Source organism: Haliotis rufescens, unplaced genomic scaffold (assembly GCF_023055435.1).
Source record: "Haliotis rufescens isolate VD_foot unplaced genomic scaffold, xgHalRufe1.0.p SCAF_16, whole genome shotgun sequence".
In the NCBI taxonomy this organism is placed as follows: domain Eukaryota; kingdom Metazoa; phylum Mollusca; class Gastropoda; order Lepetellida; family Haliotidae; genus Haliotis; species Haliotis rufescens.
In genome coordinates, this window is record NW_025963846.1 from 31,020,359 (window position 1) to 31,035,334 (window position 14,976).

Genomic DNA, 14,976 nt, shown 5'->3' on the forward strand with positions numbered 1-14,976 from the left:
AAATATTTGTTTAATTGTTCAACGTTCAAAGTCAATGTCATATGATTATAGACAAGGAAAATAAGAAATTAAATATAAAGAGTAGCCACTTTAAATGACAGAATTTCTTTTAGTTAAATTTGCTCATGATTTGGTCTTTTCGTGGTACATAGTGCCAAAATACTCTTAATTATTTACTTTCATGTCATTACTAATCTCACATAAGGTCAACTTTTAACAGATATGATTATGACATGTTGTATCCAAACATTTCCAAACAAATCCAAACAAATCCGGATCCAAGCTTGGAAATATGACTTTTCCAAAAATTGGAATATTCATATTTCCAATTGGAATGGTGGTATTTCCAAGTTTTGGATTTTTTGGAATGGATGATATTTTGTCCAGTGTTGCACACTGCCAGTTGAGATGATATGCTCCAACATCAACAGCACCGCAGCGATGTGCTTACAGGTTGAATGTGGTCCCTTCCCTGCAGGACACTCCCAGTGGGAGTTGACTGGCTCCCCGGTCTTCTCTACCTTCAGCTTTTAATTGTATGTGACCTAGGATAGAGTTAGAACGTATGGTTATGCACCACTTTTAGCAATATTCCAGCTCTTTCACAGCTAGAGACACCAGAAATGGGCTTTTAGGGAATTGAACCTGGCCTTCAGCAAGATGAGTAAACACTTAGACCCCTAGGCTACCCCCATTAACCCAAGCATAGAAGTCATGCATAAAATGTGATGTAGGTGCAATTTAATTTCCCATTAATAAATTCACTTTCAATCACTTTTACGTCAAGAAATGTATTACGGATTAGCATCATCTTTGAGTAAAAATTTCATTATAATTAAAAAAGGTTTTTTTAATTTTTTTTATTTATGGTGTGTAAATATTTTATCTTGTTTTTCATAGATGCACTGACGATGCCACTTAGGTATACATCAGCAGATGCACGTATGAAAACACTGCATGCCAGCACCCTGTCCCCCTCAAACATCAGAGAACCTTTCTCTATGGCCTTGATATCATGTGAAGCTTGGTTGTCTCCTGCCACACGGTAGATGAAGTAACCCTCAATGGTTTCTTTGGAAATGGGAGGCAGCAGTTGACGATGGGAAGGCATCTGCTGTTGAAATCCTGACACTGGCCATGATGGATCTTCTGGACGTGGGATGGAGACAGATGGCCCAATAAAATCATCATTTCTGTCACAAGATTCAAGTCTGAAATGAAAATTAAATACATTTTTACTTGTGCAACTACTATTTCAGATTTGCATAAGGGCATAATATTATAGGAAAATAATTCATATCATTATAACTATGACTAATTTATCTCATAAATTACATGCATCATGAATAAGCAATGAAACCTGTACGATTAAACTGTGTTTGATAATATCATGCCTATATACCCAGAAGACAAATTAATACTAGATATACTGATACTATTTGAAAACACATTTTCACATATTTTTGCAATATGGCCACAATAATCAGATTGAGCTATATTATATGTATTCTGTGTGCGTGCGTGCGTGCGTGAATATTCTTACCCCTTCCCTCCTTTTCTTTTTGGGGAAAAATATTTTCATTTTGACAAGGACTATGACATGAAGGCAAACTTCCCTGTTTTATAAAATACCTGGATAAAAATTTGGTTATTGTTAATGTGATATAGACTCGCCAAGTTTCAGTAATCATTTCATGGACACAGAAATGTCAGTAAGCACTGCACTGTACACCTAAACATAAGTCATTCAGAATTTTGGTGCCCATATCATGAGGAAAAGGAAGAGTAAAATAAAACACTATAACTTGACAAACGTCTATATTTTGTGAATACAACAGGTTTCAAAGCTGTATAAACCATCTGTGTTTTAATGCCGACTTGCAAGCATTGAGGGAAAATCTTCCGCCCGAAACCCCCATCCTAAAGTAATATGTCCAATGCATTGACGCTCAATCCTTTTAATTATTTTTGAAACAAATCTTGGCGGATACTGCCGGAAGTCGTACCGATTTTTGTCGAGAACTACGTGTCAAAACACTGCTGATCATGTTCATAAAAAGCCCCGCTAAACTGCAATCGGGTGTTCGAAAACAGGTGACGTATCAGGGGTGCGGTGAATGTTAACAGACGACGCAATGGAGACTGCGCCTTTTATCAAGGATTTATATAATCTGAGACCAGGAGACACAGTTAGTACTTTGGTTATAGGTAACTATACAGTAGGTCATGGTTTAATGGAATGCAACAACTGAAATATATCGATAGTTGATTTTGTCAGTCACAGTAGGCCTGACAGTGACAGTGATGGCGCTTATTTGACAGGCAAGAAAAGGGCCTAGTAGAAATTGCGTTGCATATCGCAGATTATGAATGTAAGCATACTTGATAACTAAAGGAATGGGTTAAATACCTCTCGATCAGCTCAAGTTTCCTTCCAGCTGTCGACGCTTTTCGTTGAAAGAGTTCACATTTGAGTTTTGGCACGGACCATAGCAGGTACTGGCTGGCCATGTTGACATAAACTTGGCTACGGCTCTACTTGAAATTCGCGCTAAATGATTCGCAGCGCATTCTAATCGCGGAACCGTCACAGAGTATGACCACTAGTACGAGCACGCCCCTGGCGGATTAGTACGGCGGTACTCCCCATTGGCACAAGCACTGCAGGTAGAGAAGACGAACATTCCCCAGCCCACAATTCAGGATCGTATTGCTTCAAGGGACGAACAATGCACGTAAGTTTTGGACGCTAATGGTGGCCATTCAATATATTGAGAACAAATGAGCTTCACCTTAAACAATCTACTTCTATGTGTGTCATATGGAACCTGGGACCATGACTATGATGTGTGCCACAACCTATCGTTTATTTATTTGATTTATAAAACATACATATAAAATCGCTTTTGCATTTCTGTTTTTGCAGAGTATATTTCGATGGATAATGTTGGGGAGGGACAAACCTCATCTTGACTTGTTCACCACATGCCTCCACAGCAACAAGCTCCTGGCATGCCCCTGTGGGGACCCAGGGAAGATAAGAATGTTTGCTCAGCACCTAAATGCTTGTCGTGAAAGACGACCGAATTAGGCAGCCTGGTCGCCGTGGACTGCGACCCTGTGTCTTCAGAGGAAAAGAGTCTCGTGGTTGAGGGCAACGGAACTGGCTCCTTAGTCCAACACACCACTAGGACCCTAACTTTGCCTAGACGGGCGGTGGAATCTGCCCAATTCTCACAGTAGGCTGTGCCCTGTGCGTACGTTTTTCGCACAAACGTTTGGTATTCAAAAATACATTAAATTAAAATGTCAATGATATATGTATGAATCTATAAAACTTGCTTAGATTCCTGTGCCCAGATGGCAGTAGCTCTTCGGCTAATCTGATGATGCTGACTTCCTAATTCTGTACGTCTCCAATTAATTGTCATGGGTCAAACCAGCCTGACCCTCAATTTGATAGATAGTTATATCCGCGTCAAACTTGCTGGAGTATACCAACACTTTAACCTCGATCTTTGCAGCTTGGAGATCGACTGCAGCATTAGACTGTCCTCAGAATGGTGGGTTTGGGAAAAGGTATGCTGAATTATTTCAACATATTCCCAACACCCTGATTACAAAAGACGACACATTAAATCTGATGAGACTACTACACCCATTCGATCAGACTATTGGCCACGTTTCTTGGTTAGAGAAGCTGTAGACAAAGAACTAATCAAACTGAATCCATTTGCAATCTCGAAAGGTATTATTGGTATCTGGGGAGAGGTTACAAATGTCACAAAGCTTCGTTCTGGCTCACTCCTTGTAGAACGTGCACGGAGACAACAATCTGTCAATCTGCTCAAATTAAATGAGCTTGTCAAGGTTGTTGTCTCAGTGAATAATACATGGAACTCGTTGCCTGTCCAGCATATCTGAAGACAATATAGTCAAGGAACAACAGTCGGTCACAGCTGTCAAATGATTTACCTTCAAGAAGGATGGTGTGGTTGAACAAACCAACACCTATCTCTACACCTTCGCCCGAACGACTATCCCTCAATCTATCACAGCTGGATACTGAAACATCAGAGTGGAGGTGTATATCCCCAATCCACTCCATTGCTACACCTGCATATGATTTGGACAAGTCCTTCCATGCCTCTGCTGTTTGTTACCGCTGTAGTGACAAGCACGATGCCACTGACTGCAGAAAGGATTTGAAGTGTGCAAATTGCGGTGGGAACCATATGGCTTCTTCAAAATCCTGTCCTGTGTGGAAAGGAGAGTCCTAAATCATTAAAGTTAAAATTGAACAAAATGTATCGTACCATGAAGCTAAGAAGAGGGTTTAAGGTTCTACTACAACCACTTCTTCTCTCTCTTACTCTGCTACTGTCTCTAATCCTCTTGTTGCCACTGCCTCTATAGACTGCCAGACTGATCTAACACTGATCCTACTGCTTCACTCCATAAACCAGCTGTGATACCTTCCCCTGTGACTCCTCCCAAATGCAAAACTGTAAAGAGTGTTCAGTCTCAGACTCCTAAACAAAGACCAGAACCAGTTAAACCTACAAGCAAGGAAAGAAAATTATTGAAAAAGAAGCAGCAAAAAGAACATCTGCAAACACCGAAGGCCACCTCTTCATTAGAGGTCCATAACGCCTTTGGTTCTGTGGACATGGAGGTAACTCCATCTCCACCTGAAGCTAATAGGAGTACTACAAAGTCTTCATCACGTTCGCGTGACATTTCTCCCGTGGTGAGTGAGTGAGTAAGTTAAAATTTTACATCGCATCGGCAATATTGCAGCCATATTGCGATGAAAACAAGTTGATTATGAATTAATATCCGTCGACAAAGGACCGTAAAACAGTTAGTCATGTATCACAGTTAAGGTATAAAACAAACCAGTTCACAATAAAAACAAAGAATTCTTCAGTAGATTTGGTACAAGTTAAAACTGGGCTATATACCTCTGGCAACCAAAGCTAGACCACCTAACTGGGGATCATGGGGACTTACAGTGCCTGAGCTTCCTGCATGATTCCCAGCAGGATTTATGTCATCACTTTGGGCACAAGTGGTCATCTTCAATGCTAACCATTATTAAAAGATCAAACCATAGTCAAGTAGTTAAAACACTAGTTGATATTACACACTTTTATTTAGATGGATTTGCGTGCCAGAGTCAAGAGGACAATAATTTTATGCTACTTTAACCCCCTGAGTAGCACCGCCTTCAATAATATCAGTTGTTAATAATATCACACCAATCTAAAACAATTCAAAAGTCAAAATTTATCAAATAATTCTATTTCTTTTAAAAAAACGAGAAGTAAATGAACGTTGATATTATTAAAAAGATCCTTTAAAGACGTTGAATGATAATAAGTATCCCTTGTGAGAGAAAAGTCTATACAATCAAGCAAAATATACATGAAAGAGAATCAGAAAAAATGATAAATTGTTTACTTTTAGATTGATGTTGAATGAAGTCCAAGCCTGTTTTTATAGCGTTTGCCTCAGCAGTGAAAATGGAGCTAATGTCTGGGATTCTAGTAGATATGGTTTTTGATCCAATGACAGTGGCACTGGAAACTTTGCCACTATCCTTGGATCCATCCGTGAAGATTGAACGATGGGAATCATATTTACGTCGTAATTGTAAATATTCCTGTTGGTATTCTAAATCATTTGTGTCAGATTTTTTTAATTGAGTGAGTGAAAGGTCCACTTCTGGTCTGACCAACTGCCAAGGGGGAGTAGAGAGTAGTCGATAAGAAGTAATTAAATCTAAATCGATATTGGCAGCAATGACATGCGGTTGGATACGAATCCCGAGTGGTGGAACGAGATTCGGCTTACGTTTGAACAGTTCCTCATAAAGTGGATTGAATACACAGTCATACGCTGGGTTTGAAGGATTTGAAGCCAATTTTGTGATATATTGTAGGGATAATTTTAAACGGCGTTGTTGAAGGGAAGGTTCATCAGCCTCTGTGTATAAGCTGTCAACAGGAGATGTTCTAAATGCCATAGTCCTTGATGGTGTATTGTATTTAACCTTTCTAAATTACTTTTACAGGCTCCACCGTAAACAATGGAGCCATAATCAAGTTTTGACCGGATAAGTGAATGATATAAATGAAGGAGGGTTGTTTGATCTCCACCCCAATTTGAATTTGAGACAACTTTTAGCAGATCAAGGGCCTTCAGGCATTTAGCTTTAAGATATTTAATATGTGGTAGAAAGGTTAAATGTCTGTCAAATATTAACCCCCAAAATTTGGCTTCCTCTACAATTTTAATTGCAGTACCATCTAAAGACAGCTCCGGATCCTTATAAGGTTTATATTGACGACAGAAATGTATACAGTTTGTCTTGGATTTGGAAAACCTAAAACCATTTTTAAGACACCATTTCTGAATTTTATTTTGACACAGTTGCAGCTGTCTCTCAATGGTATGCATATTTTTCCCACGACAAGATAAATTGAAATCATCAACAAAAAGTGATCCATCAACTGAATTATTTAAAACCTTCGAAGGACTATTTATTTTAATACTAAATAAGGTGACAGACAAAATACTGCCTTGTGGGACACCCTGATCCTGATTGTAATGATCAGACAGGGTAGACCCCACACGGACTTGAAATTGTCTTTCTGTTAAAAACTGGGATACAAAATGAGGCAAGCGGCCTCTCAAACCAAAGTCATGTAGATCTTTCAAAATGCCATGCTTCCAAGTGGTATCATATGCTTTTTCTAAATCAAAAAAGATAGATACAGCATGTTCTTTAGAAACAAACACATTTTTTATGAAAGATTCTAACCTTACTAGATGATCAATAGTGCTACGTTTTTTACGGAAACCGCATTGAATATTTGCAATCAGATAATTAGTTTCCAAATACCACACTAACCAATTATTAACCATTCGTTAGTTCATGAAGTGATAAGACTTCATTATAGTCTTCGCCATTTTCAGAGTTGAAATTAATCCCCTTCTTTTCCTGAAGGTTGATATTTTTGAAATTCTGGATGATAGTTTGACGAAGAAGAGTGTTTAGCTAACGTTTCGCCAAGTTTATTTGCAATATCGGAATGATCTTCCAGGAAGTGATCACCTTCCTTCTCCTGTGGAAAAAACAACATGGATCTACAAAACATAATACAATGGAATTGCAGAGGTCCTAAGAATAATCTTAATGAACTACAACTTTTAATCCACGATCATAAACAGTCAACTTTTTGTCTCCAAGAAACATATCTCAAAAACACGGATCTAGTCTTACTACTTGTTCTCCCCTCCTGGTTATAGAACTACAGAAGGTTCTGCTTGAGTTTATCATCCGAAAATCCTTGGTGCTGCAAGTTGGAGATCCAGTTGTTTTTAGCATCGTCTTTATGTCAATCCATGGTGGGTGGGGAGCTGGGATGATAAAACACTACATGCTCAAAATGGATTATGAAACCACTTAAAAAAAAACAAATGTCCTCTTGTAAATGATGATGACCGTCCAAATCAATTGAATACTGGGCACGTTTCCTGGTGATTGAGACTTTTGACAAGACGCCCCTTACTTTAAACCCTTCTGCAGTATCAAAAGGTATTTCGATTTCCGTCTCTTCACACAGATCCCTTAACACCAGCAAAGGAATTGTAAGAGATTGGGATCGGTTGTTTGTTGACATCATAAAACTGTTGTCTCTGAAATGACTGATCAATGTGTAATTTATATAAAACGGTTCACCCCCCGAAAAAACAACGAAACCTATCAAACAAATCTCTTTTCATCTTCATAACCTACTGCTCCCAAATCAATAAAGGCAGGTTACTGTAACATCAATGATGAAATCTACATTCCCAACTCTCTTCGCTGCTTCAAATGCCAAAAAAACCGAACATGGTGTTAACACTTGCACATTGTTTGTTACATGTGCTCAGTGTGGTGAGAAGACACACATGACAGAAGATTGTGACAGTGACTTGAAAAAATGCACCAACTGCTGAGGAAGTCATTCGTCTTTCTCTAATAACTATCCTGTGTGGAAAGAGCAACTGGGAATAAACAAAATAAAATTCACAAGAACCATTAGTTTTGCAGATGCAAAAAAACACTGAGCCAAAAGAATCCTTTGCTTCCATTACCAGAACACCTTCTGAATCACACATTAAAGTAACCAATCCGCCAGTCGCCACATCCTCAATAACTTGTCGAACCAATTTGACATGGGTAAAAACGGAATCTCCTCAGGTCTTTTCTCCTGAACAGTCCACACAAACTGCAGATTCACTACAGAACACATCTCTAATTCAGTCTGAGTCATCTTACGATCCGGTTTCAACAACTGTCATCTCAGTCAGCTTCACAACATCTTTCTGATAGAAATGTAAAACAAATCGTTGAAAGCAAACTGAAACCCAAAGTGATCAGAAAATCCAATCAAGATATTCAATAAGTTTGGATCACAAAGTAAGGATAATAATTTATGGATGAAGAACTTATTTATTACAATTATTACAAAAGAGCGACGTTTCGGTGTAGGTCCTAACACTGTTATAACATGCTCTTCCCCGTCTGGAACTGGGGCAGAATGGGTCCACAGCATCCAATTGCTGGTCGTAAAAGGCGGCCAACTTGGCATCCAAATTGGGCAACCCGTTGAGCCCCTGTGTCGGTGGAGGACGGGATTGCCCTTTGACCTTTACTTCATCTAGAAGGATGTAGAATGGGCCTGATTCTATCAATTGGCTTGTCACGCCATGCCCTGTGCATGCACTACCTAATTAATTACATACATCATACAACACATGTATCATATAAGTCTTGTTTCAGGATAAAATGATGACCTTGATGATATTTATTATAATTTTGCCTAGAGTCAATGCTCATGGGCCAATCCGGCTATATATCAACCTCTAGGTTCTGTATGACTTCAGAATACTGTCAAGTGCTGAACCAGCCTGACATTAAATTCTGTTTATATTGCTTGAGTATAACACCTTTGTAACCCTGGTGTTGTAGATTGGTTTCCTCTGCAGCATCGTCCTTGTTGACACTCGATGGCGGGTGGGGAGCAGAGGTGTTGAATCAAATAATCACACCATGTATCACAACAAATCTCCTGGTTCTTGCAAAGCTAACAAACGTCTTCATGTCGATTCCGTTTCGTCTGACGATGAGGTATCGCCTATTGTTTCAGATCCTTGGCCTTGATACATTGTTATCGCATCAGTCAATATAACTCCTCTAAAAGGTAATCCGTTTGCCATATCAAAAGGCATCCAAAGTACTTTGGGTGAAGTGAAGAAGGTTACTGGTCTTCGGTGTGCTTCCATACTTGTGGAATGTGCACAGAGTCAATTTATTAACTTGCTGGATGTCCAGCAGTTTGTTAACAATTGTTAACAATTCTAGTCGAAGTATCGTGAGAGATCGAGCACGATGTATTTCAGAAATGACAGAAGAAGAGATTGCAGCAAAACTTAAACATCAGGGTTTCACCGCTGTCCAGTGATTCACATTAAAAACAAAAGATAGAAATATTATTAAAACTCAAACATATCTTTTCACATTTTCAACGTCTACTGTTCCATCTTCAATAAAACCTGGATACTTTAACATCGAAGTGGAGGTTTATGTTCCAAATCAGCTCCGGTGTATCAAGTGTTAACACATCGGTCACGGGGCCACATCTTGCACAGCCAAGACAATATACTCCCATTGCAGTGGTCCTTATGAGGGCACAGAATGCACAAATGAGATCAAATGTGCTAACTGCAGCTGTGAGCACTTGTCTTAATCCAAATCATGAATCGACAATACTAACAAGCCCATGTCAAAATTGCTGCAATGGAAATTCTAAAAAAAACATTTCTAAAACTCCTTAATATGAAATGGCACCAGTTCTGTATGTTGGTTGGTTGGTTTGTTGTTTTATGCCGCACTCAGCAATATTCCAGCTATATGACGGCGGTCTGTAAAATAATCATAGACATGCAATGTTTGGCAAGGAAATATTTAACAGTTTTTGAGTTACGCTCCGGAAATGAACACAACCCTTATAGAACCTAAGTCCAACTTGTTGCCATGTAAACGTAAAAAATAAAAATTTCTTAAGTTCCTAAATAGCAAAAGGCACCAGTTCAACATGAGTCATAGACATGCAAAGTTTTGTATGAAAGTTTTTATTGGGTTTTGAGTTATGCTCCGGAAACGAACTCTACCCCATAGAACCTAAGTCCAACTTATTACCATGGAATCGTAAAAAACAAAAATGTATAATATTCCTAAATAGCAAAAGGCACCAGTTCAGTATGTGCCTGGTAGACATGAAAAGTTTTGTAAAAAAGTATTTAAAGGTTTTTGAGTTACGCTCCGGAAACGAACACCACCCTTATAGAACCTAAATCCAACTTGTTACCATCGAATCGTAAAAAAAACAAAACTTTCTTAAATTCCTAAATAGCAAAAGGCACAACTTCAGTATGTGACTGATAGATATGCCAAATTTCGATCAAATACACTGAATTGTTTTCGAGGGGGGGGGGGGGGATAAAAATCAAACATACACATAACGTTTCCTACTCTGGTGCCAAACAACTCCTTGTACCCTCTCAGACCCCTTCATATGAATCATATTCAGCTGCAGCCTTTTCTCTGAGTTCAGGTCACAAAATCACCATGACATCCATTCAATGTCAAACTGATATCTCTTGGATCCGCATTGACCAGATCATCATTGATGAAGCACCTAAATTATTTCAGATAAGCCATCAAAAATGACGTCTTCATCTCAAACAGAAAACCTGCAACCTTTTACATATTCAACCAACTGAACCAGAAATTATAACGGAAATTGAATCAGTTTCAGGCCGAAGCCCATCTATGAAAAAACAAACCAAAAAGCAAATGAGAAAGGCCAGAGCACTCAAGCACTTGGATCAGTCTTCTCCTGCTGCGTGCACTGTCGCGGTTCATAATATATTTGTACCATTGGACATGGAGATCACTCCTTCCTTCCCAGTACATGGGAATAGTCCTTCCACTCGTTCACGTATCCCAGTTTAACCTCAATGAGTGGAGCTACTAATTTAATACAATGGAATTGCAGAGGACTTAGGAACAATTTGAATGATCTACAGTTATCATCACAGGATTTTAAACTATCAGCTTTTAGCTTGCAAGAAATATACCTGAAAAATACAGATACATTTGATTTTCGTCGGTACAATTCGTATTTTCGTTTTCACCTCCAGATTACAAAGCCACAGGTGGTGCTTCCATTTTGGTGAGGCAGGATGTCATCCATAGCCCCGTCCCTCTTAAATGCACCTTCAAGCAGTTGCTGTCCATATGTCTTTACATATAACCTTCACACTTTGCTCCTTATACATTTCACCACCGTCTCCTCTTAAGCAGTCTGATCTTCAGGATTTGTTTGATCAGCTCCCAAGACCCAGTGTCATCATGGGTGACCTGAATTGGCATAACCCTCTATGGAGAAGTACAGATACCAACACAACAAAGGGAAAATCCTGGAAGACTTCATTTCAAATGTCGAGCCCTGTGCATTGTTTGTATTTGCACAAAATTTGTATTCAAATTTACTTGATACTTTAGGTCTCGAACAATAATTTCTATAACAAAACGTGATTTTTTTTATTGACAAATCATTCACATGCCTAGAGTCGTATGCCCAGAAGGCGGTGGCTCATGGGCCAATCTGGTGGATCAATTAATTTTCAATTAATTCTTCTGCTTGAGTATATCACCTCAGTATCCTTGGTGCTGCCAGTTGGAGGTCCACTGGTATTTAGCATTGTCTTTATGACACTGCCTGGTGGGTGGGGAACTGGGGTGATGAACCTTAACTAAACTAACCATGACACACGCAAAAAAAACAACGTGCATTAGAGGATTCTTGAGATGAGGGGAATGCAACCCTGAAGACTTCGTCTACCTGTTGGTCTCGATTTTTAGTGGTTTCTGTCACTGATGGTTCTCCATTGAAGTTGAACCCATTTGCCATTTCTAAAGCATTTTATGGCATGGCTGGAGATGTGCTAGATGTTAAAACAGTCCGTTCTGTTTTGCTGCTCGTTGAATGTAAAACTCCTAAATAATCAACGACCCTACAAGCTGCTACTCATTTGATTTTACTCCTGTTTTGATTGTTCCACACAAGACACTAAATTCCAGCAAAGGCATTGTCAGAGACAGAGACCGCTGTCTCTCTGACAAGTCCAAAATTGAAATAGCTGATGAATTGAAAGATCAAGGAGTTACACAAGTCAAACGTTTCACCTACAAACGAGATGATGCAATCATCAAATCTAATACTTATCTCATGACCTTTTCTAAACCAACTCCTCCTAGAAATATTAAAGCTGGCTACTCTAACATCGAAATGGATAAATATATTACCAATCCACTTCGATGCTACAAATGCCAACAGTTTTGGCATGGGACACAATCATGCCACAATCAATAGATATGTCATCAATGTGGAAAAGATGACCACAATATAGATGATAAATGTAGCAAAACCCCTCACTGTGCAAACTGTTCTGGGGATCATGTGGCTTTCTCAAAGTCCTATCCTAATTTCAAAATTTAACTTCAGATAGTCAAATTGAAACATGAAAGAAACATAACCTTCCCTGATGTGAAGAGTTTGGTCATGTCTACTGTCTCTACCCCCACAGCTGTGTCATATTCAGCAGCTGTGACGCGTACAACTTCCAAATCAGTTACCTCTGTTCAATGCCAGACAGATATCACTTGGGTTCACACTGATAACTTTTCAATGGTACAGTCAAAATCAACACTAGTAGCATCAACACCAAAACCATCACCGGTTGTGACAAATGCCAGCATAAAAGTTGATTATTCTAGACCCATTGTGACCCTATACAAATATATAATAGGTTTCAAACCTTGGAGGACATGGATGTCTCTCCTCATCCAAATGGGCGCAACAGAAGTAAGTCCCCTCGCAACAGGAGGCGTAGATCTCCTGTTCATCCATCAGTAACTTAAATATTATGAATCCACTGATTCAATGGAATTGCAGAGGTCTTAGGACCAATTTTAATGAACTACATTTATTATTACAAGATTTTAACCCTTCGGCAATCTGTCTTGAAGAGACATATCTCAAACAGACTGACAACTTTGATTTACGTTGGTATAGCTCCTACAACTCATTTTCTCCTCCAGGTGCTACTGGAGGATCTTCTGTTTTGGTGAAGCAGGGAGTGATCCACAGCCCTGTGGTGCTTCAAACCAATCTACAAGCTGTTGCAGTCCGACTGACTTTGCACATAACACTTTCACTCTGTTCTCTGTACATTTCACCTTCTTCTGTGCTTCAGCGATCGGATCTTCAATCTTTATATGACCAGCTCCCTAAGCCATGTGAGATCATGGGTGATTTAAACGGCCATAACCCATTATGGAGAAGTGTTGCTGTTAATCCTAAAGGTAAGGTCCTTGAAGATTTTATTTCCGATAACAACTTATGCTTTTTCAATGATGGATCAAGTACATACTTGCATCCTGCTACTGGTACCTATTCCGCTTTAGATTTGTCACTTACAGATTCCAATCTCTTGAACGAATTTACGTGGTCGGTTCACAATGACTTGTGTTGAAGCGATCATATTCCTTTCATCCTAACAGCAAAAAAATCCATCTAACGTTCCACCCACATCAAGGTGGAACTTTACCAAAGCCAACTGGCCTTTCTTTCTGGAACTCTGTACTGATAGGTTGAAGCCTGATGTGTACAGGAATATCACTGCTCCTATTCAGCTGTTTTCTGATATTTTAAACGAAATTGCCGACATAACCATTCCCAAGTCCTCTGCAAATCCACACATTCGAAAACCATGGTTTGATAAAGAATGCAAACAGGCTAGGACGTGCAGGAAAAAAACCGGGGAAATATTTCCGCAGTCATCCAACTGTACATAATCTAGATCGTGTTAAAATAACAAATGCCAAGGCACGCCGTACATTCAAACAGAATAAGCGTAGGTCTTGGAGAAATTATGTCTTATGACCATCTTTTAACAGATAAATCGGACATTGCCAATAAATTGGGTGAAACGCTGGTCAAACACTCTTCATCATCGAACTACCATCCTAAGTTTCAAAATTATCAGAAACAACAGGAAAAGAGGAGGGGTGATTTTACTTCTCAAAATGGAGAAGATTATAATGAGGTATTTTCGCTCCATGAGCTAAATTCTGCCTTAGGTCAAGCCCACGATACTGCAACGGGATATGATAATATTCATTATCAGCTCCTGAAGTATTTGCAAAATTCATGTTTAGAGACGCTTCTTGATATATTTCATCAGATCCGCCGTCGTGGCGTAATGCATTAGTTGTTCCCATACCTAAACCTGGTAGGGACCATACTGATGCATCCAATTATCGACCAATATCACCAACCAGCTGTGTGTGCAAAACCATGGAGCGAATGGTAAACAATCGACTGGTGTGGTACTTGGAAACTGATAATCTTTTTAGTAACATACAATGTTGTTTCCGTCAGAATAGAAGTACCATTGACCATCTAGTACGTTTAGAATCCTTTGTCAAAAATGCAATTGTAAATAATCAGCAAGCAGTATCAATCTTTTTTTATTAAGAAAAAGCTTATGATACCACATGGAAGCATGGTTTGTTGAAAGATCTACATGAATTGGGGTTAAGAGGCCGTTTGCCTCAATTTATAACCCAAATTTTTTTAGACTGACAATTTCAGGTTCGTGTGGGTTCCACCCTGTCTGACCATTATAAGCAGTGTCAGGGTGTCCCACAAGGCAGTATTTTGTCTGTAACTCTGTTTAGTATAAAGATCGATAGTCTGTCAAAGGTTTTAAATGATTCGATTGATGGTTCACTTTTTGTGGACGATTTTAATATTTCATGTCGTGGCAAAAATATGCGTACCATCGAGAGACAGT